The following is a 16,706-nucleotide window of genomic DNA, read 5'->3' as shown; positions in this document are numbered from 1 at the left end:
ATATTGCATATCTTTGCAAAGACATTCAAGAAATTAGTAATGACGATTGATTCTGGGGAGACCACCTGGGGTCCAGTGGTGGCATATTTACCTTTATTGTATATTCTTTTTAGTTTCTTTTTAAAATTTTTATTTATTTATTTATTTATTTATTTATGATCTTATTTATTTATTTGACAGACAGAGATCACAAGTAGGCAGAGAGGCAGGCAGAGAGAGAGAGAGAGCAGGTTCCTGGCTAAGCAGAGATTCCGATGCGGGGCTCGATCCCAGGACCCTGGGATCATGACCTGAGCCGAAGGTAGAGGCTTTAACCCACTGAGCCACCCAGGCGCCCCATAGTATCTTTTTTAAAAAAATGCCATGTATATTTTATTTTTTAAAAGATTTTATTTATTTATTTGACAGAGACAGCAAGAGAGGGAACACAAGTAGGGGGGTGGGAATGGAAGAGGGAGAAGCAGGCTTCTTGCTGAGCAGGGAGCTCAATGTGGGGCTCCTTCCCAGGACCCTGGGATCATGACCTGAGCCAAAGGCAGATGCTTAATGACTGAGCCACCCAGGCGCCCAATGCCATGTTATTTTAAACTTCAAAAAGTCTTTTTCAATGGCCAAACATGCTTTTTAAAAATTTCAGAGGGACATCTGGATGGCTCAGTCGGTTAAACGTCTGCCGTTAGCTCAGGTCATGATCCCAGAGTTCTGGGGTCAGTCCCCATCATTGGGCTCCTTCCTCAACAGGGAGCCTGTTTCTCCCTCTGCCTGCCACACTCCCTGCTTGTGCTCTCTCTTCTCTCTGACAAATAAATAAAAAAAATTTTTTTTAAAGATTTTATTTATTTATCTGACAGAGATCACAAGTAGGCAGAGAGGCAGGCAGAGGTGGGGGGTTGGGGAAGCAGGCTCCCCGCTGCGCAGAGAGCCCGATGCTGGGCTCGATCCCAGGATCCCGGGACCATGACCTGAGCCGAAGGCAGAGGCTTTAACCCACTGAGCCACCCAGGCGCCCCTAAATTTTTTTTTTTAAATAAATAAAATCTTTTAAAAAATAAAAGTTTTGCAGCTATGCTTATGGTTCTTACTACTTAGAAAGTAGACATTAACCTCATTGTCAATGAAATTGAAGGTACCTGCTTATTATTTGGTATATTTCTTCTTGTTTTGGATGTGTTATTTAGGTATATACATCTGCTTTTTCCTCTTCTGAACCCAAATCTGGGTTTGCCCTTTGCTTTAACATTGTCTTCTGGCCCTTTTGTTTCACCATGTCCAAATTTGTCTCTTTTTATCTTTCCCACTAATCCTTATTCCTTTACTGTACTTCCTAACTTAGTTAATGGCACTCCCATTCATCACTCGGGCTGGAAATCGCCATCACCTTCATCCATTTCCTCTGATCCTGAAAGACATCCCATTCCCAGATTGTTTGTACTGTGTTGGTGACATTTCTCTTGTTTTCCTGTACCATTGTTCCTCACCCCTACCTCCATAGGCACTGCCTTTTTCACTGAAGGGTCATTGCAGTTTCCATTTCACCATTTACATGATTTTTGGAAATATTTTCTCAACATTTATTACTCTCCTGCTCACTAGGAGTTTATTGTTATCTTGGTGTGTAAGGCTTTTTATGATCTGCCATGTCTACCTATTCTGTGCAAGCCTCGCCTCCAGTTTCCCCCCACATTTACCCTGTGCTCCAGCTGTGCCAGCTCGACCAGGGCACAGCAGCATGTCTTATGCCTTCCCTTCTGTGTACATCTTGTCTGTTCGCTAGAAATAAGCTCTGGCCCATTGTCAGCTGAAGGAACTGTTCAGTATCCAAGATTTAGTTCAGATGTCATCTTCTATATTGATAATTCTTGTTTCTATATTTATTGTTTATTTAGCACTTATCACTTCTGTAATATCTTTGGGCTTAACTGTGTGTCCCTAGAGGATAGGGACCCAGCAGTGCACTTGGCTATAGGAAGTATTCGTAATTGAACAAGAAAATAAAAATTAAAACATACAACATTTTTGCACACTTGCTTTATAATTACTTGAACTCACTAATTCAGTGTTTTTGATAATTTAGTAAGAGCTAAACTGGATTTGTAAAGAAAGGGCTTACTAGATTGTATAATTGAGATTGAGGAAGATGTTTACCTGTTTAAAAGAACTGACTTTTAAATTTTTATTTATTTGTTTATTTTTAAAAGATTTTATTTATTTATTTGACAGAGAGAGATCACAAGTAGGCAGAGAGGCAGGCAGAGAGAGGAGGAAGCAGGCCCCCTGCCAAGCAGAGAGTCTGTTTCTGGACTGGATCATGACCTGAGCCGAAGGCAGAGGCTTAACCCACTGAGCCACCCAGGCGCCCCAAAGAACTGACTTTTTTAAAATTTAATTTTATTTTTCCAGTGTTCCAAGATTCATTGTTTATGCACCACACCCAGTGCTCCATACAATACTTGCCCTCCACAGTACCCACCGGGAGGCTCACCCAACCCCCATCCCCCTCCCCTCCAAAACCCTCAGTTTGTTTCTCAGAGTCCACAGTTTCTCATGGTTCATTTCCCCCTCTGATACCCCCCAACTCACTTCTCCTCTCCATATCCCCATGTCCTCTGTGTTACTCCTTATGCTCCACAAGTAAGTGAAACCGTATGATAATTGACTCTCTCTGCTTGACGTACTTCACAAGAACTGACATTTTTTAAAGTGCCTGTAGATGATTCGAAAGAATACTTTTTATCCAAATCATTTATCTGGTAAGTGCAAGACATTTTGACTATTATTTAAATCAGAAACCAAAGTAAGCTCTTATTAACAATTATAATCAGAGAACAGCTCATGTTCTTCAAAGTAATAATGCTATATTTACTTAACATATATTCTGTTGTTTTGACCTTTTATTCTCTTTGCACTGGGTATTCATTTGGATATTGATACCTATTTGCCTTTTATCATTTTGTATCTTGAATATAAGTGTTATAGTAGAAATTCACTGTAGTTTCCAATTTTATGTTTACTTTAAATACTTTCATATGCATTTAAATTGATTTTGTGCTAATTTTTTAAACAAGAATTATCTGCTTATAGGTCTTAGTGATCTATAATCACTGTATCACTGTAATCACTAGGAAAGTCTGTTGATTGAAATTGGAAATGTAGAAATTGAAAAAAAAAAGAAAATGTAGAAGTTGAGAAACTTAAGTTTATTCATCTATAGACATACCTATGTTAACTTATGTCTAAAATAAAGGATTTCCATTTAGAGATAACTGGGTAAAAGCATTTGTATTCTCTTCTTCCTCATGCTAACGGAACAAACTAAGAGTAAAGAATAGAGAGGAAATCTTTAAACTTTAGTGAAATGAGGAAACCACAATCCCAAGCCCCAGTGTGCAAGATCTGCCAGACACTGTGAACTTGAGAATAAATTGAAGAACTGTGAAAAATCTTAAACACAGCACAGAGCTCTCCTAGAGTAGGTGGCCTATGGACTACAGAGTGGCACGCGAGGAGGAAAGCCTGCAGGAAAAGACACAGACTTTTTACGTAGGAAACAGTGGGGAAGAAGCAGCAGAGTGGAGGAGGTAGTTTACTGAGCTGTCGCCTTGGCATCAGTTGAAGGAAAGCAGCGGATGAGAAGTCAATCCTGAATCTCAGTGCAGACAATTGACAGAGCTTTCCTCTTCTCTGTGCTTCAGCCACGCTGGCTTCATTACAGTTCTTCAGTCATGCTAAGCACGTTCTTACCTTGAGCCTTTGATTTAGCTTGTCCCTCAGCCTGGAACATTCTTCCCCTTGAAATGCTTATGGATCCCTCCCTCATTCAGGTTTCTAGTCTTGTGCTCACTCTTTAGAAAAGTATTCCTTGACCATGCAGACTCAGACATCAACCCTGGAAACATTCTGTTTTCAAAGCTTACTTTATTTTCCTTCACAGCCGTCCGTCTCACCACCAGACCTATATATTGATTTTGTTTTTCCTCTTCCCTACCAGCATCTAAGCTCTAAAAGCACACGTAATTAGTAGGGATTTCTATTCCCCTTCTGTGTTCCTGCACCTAGAACAGTGTCTGGCACATAGTTGTTGCTTAATAAATACTTGTTGCATAGATTATTAAGCAAATAAATGAACACAGAGGTGTTCTAGTAGGCAATATAGAATTAATTCTTGTACCCTATGAAAGCTGGGAGAACCCTGTTGAGAGGCTTAAGAGACATTATCAGCAAATAGCAGTAATTTGTCTTTATTTTTACCCTGATTCATGTAAAATAATTATAAAATGACATTTATGAAATAATTGACCATTGATGTTATGCCCCAATAATGGGTCCGTGATTAAAGGAGTGAGACTGATACAAAGCAAAGGTCAAGCAAAGCTTTATTTTGCTCCAAGCATCAAGAATCTAACCGAACATTTGGGGCCGCACCTCTTACAAGAGAGGGCGACCCTTTTCTGTTTCACAGTCTAGCTTTTAAGGGCAAAGGCCATGCGGTCGGGCCTGGCCATGCACAGGTGGCCAATGGGATTGTAACACACACACAGGAAACTCCACAGTGATGCTAGGTGACCAATTGAGTTACAATTTACCCTAGTAGACATTTGAACCAGCCTATTACACCTTGATTGGGATTGGCGCCCAAAGGGCGGGGCCCATACTCCTTGGTAACCAGGGAGACAGTATGCATCCCCCCACTGATCGGATGCCTCTACCTGGCCTGACCCACCTTTGTATCTGGGCTTTGTTACCTGAAGCTGGTTTCCGGGACTTGTCTCCAAGTAAATCCCCTGGGGGAAGGGGAGCAGGGACAGTTTCTAAATAGGTCCTTACAATTGGAACACTGGATATTTAATTAATGTGTATGTAGTAGTACTATAAATCAGTCAGGATTTAGTTGAGAAGATCAGAATCCATTCTAGGCAGTTACAGTAGGAAGATACTTATTGCAGCTTTTTAATGGCTTACAGAGAGAAGGAAGGGCTGAACAAACAGCTTTTAGGCTCATGGGCCTTGACCTTTTACAAACCTTTCCCAGTGCTATACTACAGAGCTGGGCTGTTGGGGGATCTGCTTCTTTCCCTGTAGATCAGAATATTGTTGGAGGGATTAGCAGACTATCACTTGTAGGCAACCTAAACTGTTTACCTATGTCCCTCTGTTCATAATTGTTTTTGCATTTTTAAAAAAAGATTTTACTTATTTATTAGGGAGAGAGTGCACACAAGTGGGAAGCAGCAGTGGGAGAGGAAGAAGCAGGCTCCCCGCTGAGCAGGAAACCCTATGCTGAACCTGGAGCTCTATGCCATTTGGGGCTCCATCCCAGGACCCTGGGATCTTGACCAGAGCCAAAGGCAGCCATTTAAAGACTGAGCCACCCAGGCACCCTGGTTTTTGCATTTTTAAATGGTTGGGGAAAAGGGGATAGAGGAGTGTTTTGTGGCCTCTAAATATTATATGAAATTCAAATTGCAGTGTTCATACACGAAGTTTTATTAGAACACAATAAAACTTACTCATTTACCTATCATTTATGGTTACTTTCATACCACAGTGGCGGTGTTAGATAGTTATAACAGAAATGACATGGTAAAGTATTGATTACCTGGCTCTTAGCAGACAGAAGTTTGCCAGCTTTGCTCTGAAGACTCACTGTCACTGCCATTTGAGGAAGCGACCTCTACTGCTGCTTGCTTTACAGCCAGTGGGAGGGGCCAGCCAAATGGGATGTGTCATCCCCTGCTTCCCTACTGGATACTGAGATCTCTGCTAACACTGCAGCTAAAAATGTAAATGTCAGCGGAGTGTGGTCTCTGCTTCACTTCTGCCTTTCAGAATTTGGGCAAGTAAGTTTGATTGGCCGAACCTCAATTGCAGCAAGCACCTATTCACATGGGAGTCTGAAAACCCTGCCATTTGCTTTATAGCCTCTATAATATAGGAAGAAGGTACATTATAGAAGCAGGGTAGGATGGATGTTGAGCCCTAACTCCCACCATATTTCTCATACACTGGTTGTCAGACTTGTTTGGTTTTTGTTTTGTTTTGTTTTTATTAGATTTTTATTTATTTTTTTCTTAAGTAATCTCTACACCCAACATAAGGCTTGAACTCACAGCTCCAAGATTAAGAATTGCACACTCCTCCTACAAGTCAGCCAGGTGCCCCATTAGTTGTAAGACTTTGAAATAGATGGTCTCTATCTTTGTTCATTAAAATAGTTTTTTTTTAATTCAAAGTTACTGACTTGGTTTAGTTGCAGCTCATTCTAATTATGTAATAACTAGGCATTGATTATTTAGGTGATAGTCACATCACATGTATTCTGACATACCTTTGTTTTATTTTTTTTTAAGATTTTATTTATTTGAGAGAGAGAACAAGCAGGGGGAGGAGCAGGCTCCCTCCTGAGCTGGTAACCTGATGCGGGGCTCAATCCTAGGACCCTGATATCATGACTTGAGCTGAAGGCAGCAGCTTAACCCACTGAGCCACCCAGGTGTCCCCCTGACATTCTTTTCTTAACAGCACTGTAAAGCCAGTACCAGTAGTATGTGGCTTACAGTAGTTTGACTCACTTTCCTGAGGTCACACAGTTAGTGGGAGGGACAGAATTTAAAACCTGTGTTTTCCTGACTCCAGAACCCTTTTACTACCATCCTTGACTCTTGCTAGCCTATTCCTTGTCCATCTGTGATGTACCATTTTTATGAATCTGCCAGAAATTTTACATCACATACTGAGGACATTTAAATGCTCTAAATCAGTTCTCATTGCCTTTATAGAAGTTATAGCCTCTTAGCTGGGTTTCTTCAGTAAAAGCAGACCAAGAGATTTTTATCCTTTTTTTTTTTTCATAATATTGATTCATACTTAATGCAAAGGGTCTCTGAATATTCAACACTGTAAAATCTGTTTCCTTAGAAGACAATAAAAGTTTTAGTATTGATGCTGCATACATTTATATTTTGTGAGAGCACATGTATAAACTTCAAGCACAATATTCATATCAGCAACCTCACAAAAAGTAGAGACTTGGCCCTTAAAGCCACAGAAAACATTTCCTATGAGAATGTTTTGGTAAAAGAATATTTTTAATTTAGATCCTTACTAATAATATCTTAATTTTTCGAGGTTAAGTCAAAATATTTTCAAGGCTAGGACTTGGAACAAAATAATTAAAAGCACATAATCAGACTTGAAGAGAAAAAGAAGAGACATAATGAAGTGCATAAATTAATAAGCTTCTGAAGTACTATTGAGGCCCAGGCACAGAGGTGTGCTGGTATATGTTTAACAACTGGCTCTCTAGGGAAAAACCCCAAGAAACCCTGATTCTTAGCATTTGTTGATTTCTTCGATAAAAATACTCTGATCATGGCTGGTTTCAGGCTATTAATGGCTTGACAACTGGCTTTCTGCATTTCTGAAAATTAAGCCATCAGCTCTGATAAGCTGGTATGAACTGGCTCCACCACACCACTTAGCATAGCCTGCAAACAAGGTAAAAACACTAGACAAGGCAGGGCAGAAATAGTTTACGTTTATAGTGAATATTCAGGGAAAATATTTTACGAAACTTTGAATTTCTCTCTTTTATTTTTTTTAAGTTTTTATGTAAATTCCTGCTACTTAACATAAAGTGTAATACTAGTTTCAGGTGTATGATCTAATAATTCAGTCAGAGAAAGACAAATACCATCTGATCTCACTCCTATGTGGAATTGAGTTTGTCTTTTTTTTTTTTTTTAAAGATTTTATTTATTTATTTGACAGATCACAAGCAGGCAGAGAGGCAGGCAGAGAGAGAGGAGGAAGCAGGCTCCCTGCTGAGCAGAGAGCCCGATGCGGCTCGATCCCAGGACTCCGAGATCATGCCCTGAGCCGAAGGCAGCGGCTTAACCCACTGAGCCACCCAGGCGCCCCCTTTTTTTTTTTTTTAAAAGAGTTTTTATTTGACAGAGAGAGAGTGAGACAGGGAACACAAGCGGGGGAGTGGGAGAGGGAGAAGCAGGCTTCCTGTGGAGCGGTAGCCTGAGGGTATGGGGGGCTCGATCCCAGGGCCCTGAGATCATAACCTGAGCCAAAGGCTGACACTTAACTGACTGAACCACCCAGGAGCCCCTGAGTTTATCTTTTATTTATTTATTTTAAGATTTTGTTTATTTATTTGACAGACAGAGATTACAAGTAGGCAGAGAGACAGGCAGAGAGAGAGAAGGAAGCAGGCTCCCTCCTGAACGGAGAGCCTGATGTGGGACTGCATCCCAGGACCCTGGGATCATGACCTGAGCTGAAGGCAGAGGCTTTAACCCACTGAGCCACTCAGGAGCCCCGAGTTTATCTTTTAAATCAAAGTGTTCATCTTGTTAAAAAAAGTATTTTAGTCACAAAAAATAAGATGAATAGTTTCTATTGATGTTGGAAGAAATTTTTTCTAGGATTATTATCTAATTTTTTCTCTTTAATGAGAAAAATTGCTCAGAGCATGTTAAATTACATAATATAATATATGTAATTATTAATATTCTTTTAATTTGTATTTTTCTTTGATGAATCCTGCCAGGAAATTATTTCCTTAATATTCTGAATATTATTCCATATTTGGGGCTGTGTTGTTGAATGCATGGTGTGAGGCCTGGGGAAGACTTCAATTAAAGAGAACAGGAAACTTAAAGGAAAAGAAAATATAGCTAGGTGTATATGGCATTTCCCTTATGTGTCAGATGTATCTAGAGATACTGAGGATTCTCGGCCAAGATATTACTCATGAATCATGTTTCTCATTGCTAGTGTGGTTACACCCATGGTAGAAGATACACAGAGTAAACATGGGCTTTGTGTGTGTGTGTTGTTAACTTCTTGGGGACAAAAATACTTGGGACAATTTTGTCCAAATGTTTTGGGGAAGAACAAATAGTACTATCCATTGCTAGGAATCGCTAGAAAATAAAGTCACAGTTGCATTCATAAATAAAATTATTTCACAACAACAAAGAGCTTCCATTTAATAGGAAGAGCAATGGACTTGGAATAAATTGTCTTGAATTCAGATTTCAGCTAATTCTACTTATTGGATCTTTTTGGCAAGTTCGCTGTAACCTTTCTGAACTTCAGCTTCTTCGTCTATGAAGTAAGCTTTATACCATTCTGTGGTGGGAAATAAATGAATACATTTCATTGTACTTGGCTGTGGTTTTCAAGTCTGTACTTCCTAGACAAAAACCAATGCAGAGGCAGGAAATAAGAGTTCCTTAGGGATTAACTCCAGGACTGGCTACTAATTGCTGATGCTGTCCCTTTAGACTCCTAAAATGATTCAAGGGCAGAATGGCTGGTGTTTTCCACTTGGAAAAACATTACAAACCAGTGTGTACAAGTTTGCGTGTGAGGAATTAACATTGAGAGAACAAAGCTACACAAACATGATTGGTTAAAATAGCCTGTGGAGAGGCCAGTGAATTCTATTTTTTTTCCCCTATTGTTGAAAAAAATTTTTTTAAAGAGATTTTCTTTAGTTATTTGAGAGAGAGACAGAGAGTGCGGGGAGTGGGGAGGGAGGGGCAGAAACAGAGGGAGAGAAGCAGACTCCCTGCTGAGCAGGGAGCCCAAGGACGTGGGTCCTGATCCCAGGACCCTGAGATCATGACCTGAGCCAAACTCAGCCACTTACAAACTGAGCCATCCAGGTGCCCCTCTGTTGTTGAAAATCTTTTAAAAATGTACTTATTTTCCCTGACACTTTTCTTCCCCATAGCCCTGTCACCCCAGAGCTCGATCAGGTTCCCTGCTATACTTTTCCCTAGTGCTGTGTGTTTCTCTGCTATAACATGCTTCGCCGTATGAGACCCAGACTAATCTCCATGAGATCAGGTATCATGTCATTCTAAAGAGTTGACAAATCAGAGCAAGTGGTAAATGAGCATGGGCTAATTGTTATTGACATTCACCACTGTATCCCAAAGATCTTCCTAACAAAATGACTGACATTTTATAATTTACTCTTAATTCAGAATATTATAGTGCAAAAGTCATCATTCTGAACAGTAGTTTCTTAATATATAGCCATAGGAAAAAATGGGAGGGAGATTATGACAAAGTTGTAATGACCCCAAAATACTAATAGAAGGTGATTTTTTTATTAAAGCCAAATCTAGGTTATTGAATACTACAGAATCATCTTGGTATTCCCAATGTGATTTTTTTTTTATTATTAATGAAGATCATGGGTAGACTTGTCTGAGGATCAGAAAAAACTCAGATTTATCATTATAAGCTGCACAGTTTGGGGCACCTGGGTGGGCTCAGTCAGTTATCTCAGTTTTGGCTCAGGTCACAATCTCAGAGTCCTGAGATGGAGCCCCAAGTTAGGCTCCACACACAGTATGGAGTCTTCTTGTTCCTCTCATGCTCCTCCCCCTGCTCTCTCTCTTTCTCATAAATAAATAAAATCTTTATTAAAAAACTGCATAATTGGGACACCTGGGTGGCTCATTTGGTTTAGCAGCTGCCTTTAGCTCAGGTCATGATTACAGGGTCCTAGGATCGAGCCCCTCATTGGTTTCCCTGCTCAGTGGGGAGCCTGCTTCCCACCCCCCTGTCTGCTGCTCTACTTGTGCTCTCTCTGTCAAATAAATAAATAAAATCTAGAAACAAACAAACCCAAAACCCTGCATAATTTATTTTGATGTAATAAAGAGCCCAGTTTTATTTCTTTTTTTTTTCTCTCTATACTGGAAATCTTTCTGGAAGTGTGGCCCTTCTTTCTCTGAGCCAGGTCCTACTTCCTTAAGGGTTATGATAATGCCAGATTATCATCTCCGACTGAAAGTTATTCCTTCATCCCCAAGAGGGTGGAGAAGTCTATCCACACTTTGTGCCATTCTAACAGTCACACATGGTTTTAGAAAAATGTTTAGCCAAATATTCCTACACATACAAGTTTTTTTCTTGTTACTTGCAGAGTGGAAAAAGTCTCCTTTAAAGGATTTTTAAAATGTCAGAGGATTAAAAGGATAAAAAGGTTAAATTGAGAACTAAGAATCACTTTAGAAAAAAATAGCAACTAGTATGTGATTTAAATGTGGTTCAGTTGAAACTCATTTAAGAAATGAAATGGTTTTTATTGAAGTATTTTATTTTAGTTATCATAGGGTAAATACACAATTCTTACATAAAATGGCAGTTTGTTGGTTTTTATTTAACTAAATTCAGAAGTATATACAAAGCATTTATTTCCTTTAAAGACCTGTAATTTAATGGGGGACAGGCACAATAATTTTGAGGCATTTAGTATTCTCTTTAGATAGTATGTGTTCTTGTTAAATATTTGTTTTATGTGCATGTATTTTTAATTTAAAAAATGGTATTGTAGTGGGGCACCTGGGTGGCTCAGTGGTTGGGCGTCTGCCTTCAGCTCAGGTCATGATCTCAGGGTCCTGGGATCAAGCCCTTCATCGGGCTCCCTGCTCTGTAGGAAGCCTGCTTCTCCCTCTCCCACTCCCCCTGCTTGTGTTCCCTCTCTCACTGTGTGTGTGTGTGTGTGTGTGTGTGTGTCTCTCTCTCTCTGTCAAATAAATAAATAAATAAAATTTAAAAAAATGGTATTGTAGTATATACTTTTCCTATTTTTAGTTCCTTTCACTCATCATTATATTTTTATGATGCACCTCTGTGAAACGTATACTTTTAAATGAATATATAAGATTGTGTACCAGTCCTGTTTAACTTACTCCTTTTGGTGATGAGCAGTGATGAACCTGTAAATAGCCTCCAGCCCTCTAGTCTCCACAAACAATAGTATAGTAAACATCTTTTTGTAAGTTATTACCCATTCGAATTTCTTTGGAGTATATACTGAGAAGCAAAATGGCAAGATTGAGTAATGCAAAACTGCCCCTTAGGAGAAATAACAACCACAGAAATACAAAGAATTATAAGAGAATATAAGGCAAATCATATGCCAACAAATTAGACAACCTAGATGAAATGGATAAATTCTTAGAAATGTACAATCTCTGCAGACTGAATCAGAAATAAGAAATTTGAACAGACCAATTACCAGTAATGAAATTGAATCAGTAATAAAAAAATTTGCAACAAATAGTAGTCCAAGACCAGATGGCTGGGGAATTCTACCAAATATTTAAAAAGAGTTAATACCTATTCTTCTCAAACTATCCAAAAAAATAAAAGAAGAAAAGTTTCCAAATTCATTTTATGAGGGCAGCATAACTCTACAAAAAGAACTATAGGCCAATAATTCTGATGAAAATAGATGCAAAAATCTTCAACGAAATTTAGCAAACCAGATCCAGCAATACTTTTGAAAAATCATTCAGCAGGATTAAGTGGAATTTATTCCCAGAATGCAAGGGTAGTTCAGTAGTCACCAGTTGACCAAGGTGATACATCATATTAATAAGAGAAAAGATAAAAAACCATATGATCATCTCAGTAGATGCAGAAAAAAAGCATTTGACAAAGTACAACATCCATTCCTGGTTTAAAAAAAAGAAAGCCTCTCAACAAAGTCGGTTTTGAGAGAACATACCTCAACATAATGAAGGCCGCATATGAAAAACCCAAGACTACCATCATACTCAATGATGAAGAACTGAGAGCTTATCCTGTAAGGTGTAAGGTCAGGAACAAGACAAGGATGTCCACTCTTACTACTTTTATTCAACATAATACTGGAAGCCCTAGCCATAGCAATCAGACAAGAAAAAGAAATGCATCCAAATTGGTAAGGAAGAAATATAACTTTCACTATTTGCAGATGACATGATTTAATATTATAGAAAACCCTAAAGACTCCACCATAAAAAGTACTAGAACTGACAGAATGAGTTCAATAAGGTCACTGGATGCAAAATTAATATACAGAAATCTGTTAAATTTCCATACACTAAATGAAATAGCAGAAAGAAAAATTATGAAAACTGTCTCACAGTTGCAACAAAAATAATTAAGTACTTAGGAATAAACTTAACCAAAGAGGTGAAAGACCCATACTCTAAAACTATAAACTGATGAAAAAAATTGAAGCAGACACAAATGAATGGAAAGATATTCCATGTTCATGGAATGGGAGAAATCAATATTGTTAAAATATCCATACTACCCAAAGCATTATTAGAGATTTAATGTAATCCCTATCAAAATACCAACAGCATTTTTCAGAGTATTAGAACAAGTTATCCTTGTGTGGAAGCACAAAAGACCCTAAGTAGCCAAACAATCTTGAAAAATTTAGAGGTATCACAATCCCAAATTTTAAGATATGCTGCAAAGCTATAGTATAGCAAAAACAGTATAGTACTGTTACAGAAATAGACACATTAATAGAAAAGAATAGAGAATCCAGATAAAGCCCCAACTATATGGCCAATTAATCTATGACAACGGAGGCAAGAATATACACTAAGGAAAAGATAGTCTCTTCAACAAATGGTGTTGGGAAAACTGGATAGCTACATGCAAAAGACTGAATCTGGACCAGTTTCTAACACCATGCACCCAAAAAAAAAGGATTAAAGACATAAATGTACGACCTGAAACCATAAAACTCCTAGAAGGAAATAGGCAATAATTTCTTCAACATTGGCTGTAGAAGCATTTTTCTGGATATGTCCCTTCTAAAGTTAAACTCCTGGGACTGCACCAAAATGAAAAGCTTCTGCACAGCAAAGGAAACCATGAATGAAACAAAAAGACAACCTACTAAATGGGAGAAGATATTTATTTGCAAATGATATATCCAATAAGGGATCAATATTCAAAATATATAAACTTATACAACTCAACACCAAAAACCAGATATGATTAAAAACAGGCAGAGGACATGAATAGACATTTTTCCAAAGAAGACATACAGATGGACAAGAGATGCATGAAAACATGCTGTCACTAATTACCAGAGAAATGCCAATCAAAACTATGATGGAAATACCATCTCACATCTGTCAGAATGGCTAAAATTAGCAACACAGGAAATAAGAGATGTTGGTGAAGATGTGGAGAAAAGGGAATCTTCATATACAGTGGGAATGCAAGCTAGTGCAGCTGCTGTGGAAAACAGTATGGAGAGTCCTCAAGAAACTTAAAAATTGAAATACCAGATGATCCAGTAATTTCGCTATTGGGTGTTTACCCAAGGAAAACACAAATACTGATTTGAAAATATATGCAGCCCTGCGTTTCCTGCAACATTATTTACAGTAGTCAAGATATGGAAGCGCTGCAAGTATTCACTGATAGATGAGTGGATAAGGGAGGCGTGGTGTGTATGTGTGTGTGTGTGTGTAGACACACACACTGGAATACCACTCAGCCATAAAACGAATGAAATCTTGCCATTTTCAACAAGATGGATGGACCTTGAGGGTATTATGCAAAGTGAAATAAATCAGAGAAAGACAAACACCATATGGTTTTAGCCATATGTGGAATTTAAGAAACAAAACAAATAAACAAATTAAAAAGACAAAAAGCAGACTCTTAAATGTAGGGAAACAGTAGTTCACCCAGAGGGGAGTTGGGGTGGAGGGAGATGGGTGAAATAGTTTAAAGGGATCAAGAATCAATACACTTCTTGTGGTGGTCACTGAGTAATATATGGAATTGTTGCACTTGAAACTAATGTAACAGTATGTCAGTTATACCTGAATTTTAAGAAAATGAAAAAACACCCCACACATTGCCCTTTGTTTAGATCCTCTACCAGACAGTTTTGGGTCTTGTCCACATGTCCAAGAACATGCGGCATTTCCTAACTTGCTGCTTGTTGCTAATCTAAGAGGTATAAAGTGGCATTTCCTTATTTTAGTCTGTATTTCTTTGCATACTGAGTAAATTAAAACATCTCTTCATTTGTTTGGCCTTTTAGAGTGCTTGTTCTCCGCCTCCCCCACCCCCTTGGGATTGTTGTATTTTTCTTGGTGATTTGAGTTTGCGATTGATTGATTGATTGATTGTAAATTCTAAATTATAATCTGTACGATTGTACACATTTCAAATATCTTTTCCTGTTGTGTTACCTCACTTTTTGCTTGGTTCACCATGTTTTTTGCTGAGCCAAAATATTAAAGAAAAAAAAACCTTTTTTAAGAGAGGGGGTAAAGAGGAGGAGCAGAGGGAGAGGGAGAGAAACTTAAGCACACTCCATGCCTAGCATGGGGCCCAGTGCAGAGCTCCATCTCCCAACCCTGAAATCAGGACCTGAGCCAAAAACAAGAGTTGGATGCTTAATCAGCTGAGCCACCCAGGGGCCCCAGAATATTTAATTTTTGATATGATCCCATTCATTTTATCTTTGCATATGTTATGTAAGTTTTGATTATGTGCTTAAGAAATTCTTACCTGTTCATGAAGATATCCTCATTTTCTTCTCTTTATAGTTTTACCTCTCACTGTTGGGTCTTTAATCCACCTTGAGGCCACCTTTGTATATGGCTTTAGGTAGAAGCCAATTGTCAGTACCACTTACATTAAGAATCACATCCTTTCCTGTGACCTGTATCATATGTTAGGTTTCTAATACATGCATAATTCTGACCTCTCTCACCTGCATTTTGGTTTGTTTATTCTTATGTCAGTCAGCTACTGGTTTTATTACCATGATTTGGCAAGGGATTATTTTCAAAATTTAAAATTATGTAATTTAACATTCAGGTTTCATTAAGTTTTAACAATTTCCATTGTTACCTCTTTCTTAAAGACATTTATATTATGTTTAACACTTCAACTAGTAACCATGATCCATGAAACATTTGTATTGGAAATTCTGAATCAGTTTCTTTAAATATAATTGTATTAGAATTCCAAGTCCGTTTCTTTAAATATATATATTACTTTTAATAGCTTTATGGGTCTCTTCTTTTCCCCATTTGTTTGAAGTGCTAAGTTTTGCCTTTTAACAAAATCAACTAAAATGTCTTGGAATGACTGTAGAATAACTTTCTTTTATATTTATAATTCAGAAAGAATTGAAAGGTAATTGAAAGAGTTGAAAGGTAATCTACATTTACTTGAATCCTCAGTCTTTGTATGCTGCACTTCTCTACCTAGAACATGTTGCACGATCAAATTGTGACTTTTAGAAACTTACATGTATGTTGTAGAAAGAAGTTAGGTAAGAAGATAAAACTTTACCCCCTTCATTTATAGAAAATTTTATTTATTATAGGTTATATTTCCTTTTAAGGAAAAAGCCTAGACATTTGAAATAAAATACTTAATATATATAATTTTAACTTCCAAATGCTAAGTCTACTAGCAGGTATCAGAGCTAGGAGACTTCCACTGTATAGCCCGTACTCTTGTTCCCCAGCTCCATTTGAGAGTTTAACTGGATAAAAGGGTAAGGAGATGAGCAGAATGAGAATAATGCTGGGTGTGCTTGATCCTCTGGTCCTGAAAGAGTAGTCAGTGCTTTTTTAAGATTGTTTCCCCAAAACAATGGAAGTTAGGCTTTACTATGGAATGTTAAAAAAAAAAAAATCAACAAACCTACGAACAGTGATCTCACCACAATCCATCGTCAGTCAGTGCCAGTTTCTTTAAGGAATATTTTATATGTTTTACTACATGGCATTCCTACTGTGAGGAGGATGAAATTATTATAAGAAAAATATGGTAAACTGAGTTATACTCTGCAAAATTACTCACTTTAGTAATTTACTTCTCTAGAATAAAAGGCAATATATTTAAAA

At 38.0% G+C, this 16,706-nt stretch overlaps 1 protein-coding gene across 9 annotated transcripts in view; it reads left to right on the top strand.

Annotated features, from left to right (window-relative positions):
• WDFY3 (WD repeat and FYVE domain containing 3) overlaps positions 1–16,706 on the top strand; it is a 279,105-nt gene that overhangs the window by 73,199 nt on the left and 189,200 nt on the right. The window contains exon 1 of one of the 9 annotated variants that reach the window (XM_047717869.1): positions 2,723–2,750. The exons of the other annotated variants lie outside the window; for them this stretch is intronic. The gene's annotated coding sequence lies outside the window, so the exon portion shown is untranslated. Of the gene's footprint in view, positions 1–2,722; positions 2,751–16,706 lie in introns of those variants that run through there. 9 annotated transcript variants of the gene reach the window in all.

This window comes from Lutra lutra, chromosome 2, assembly GCF_902655055.1.
Source record: "Lutra lutra chromosome 2, mLutLut1.2, whole genome shotgun sequence".
NCBI classification, from domain to species: domain Eukaryota; kingdom Metazoa; phylum Chordata; class Mammalia; order Carnivora; family Mustelidae; genus Lutra; species Lutra lutra.
This window is presented reverse-complemented; position numbering and strand designations above follow the sequence as displayed.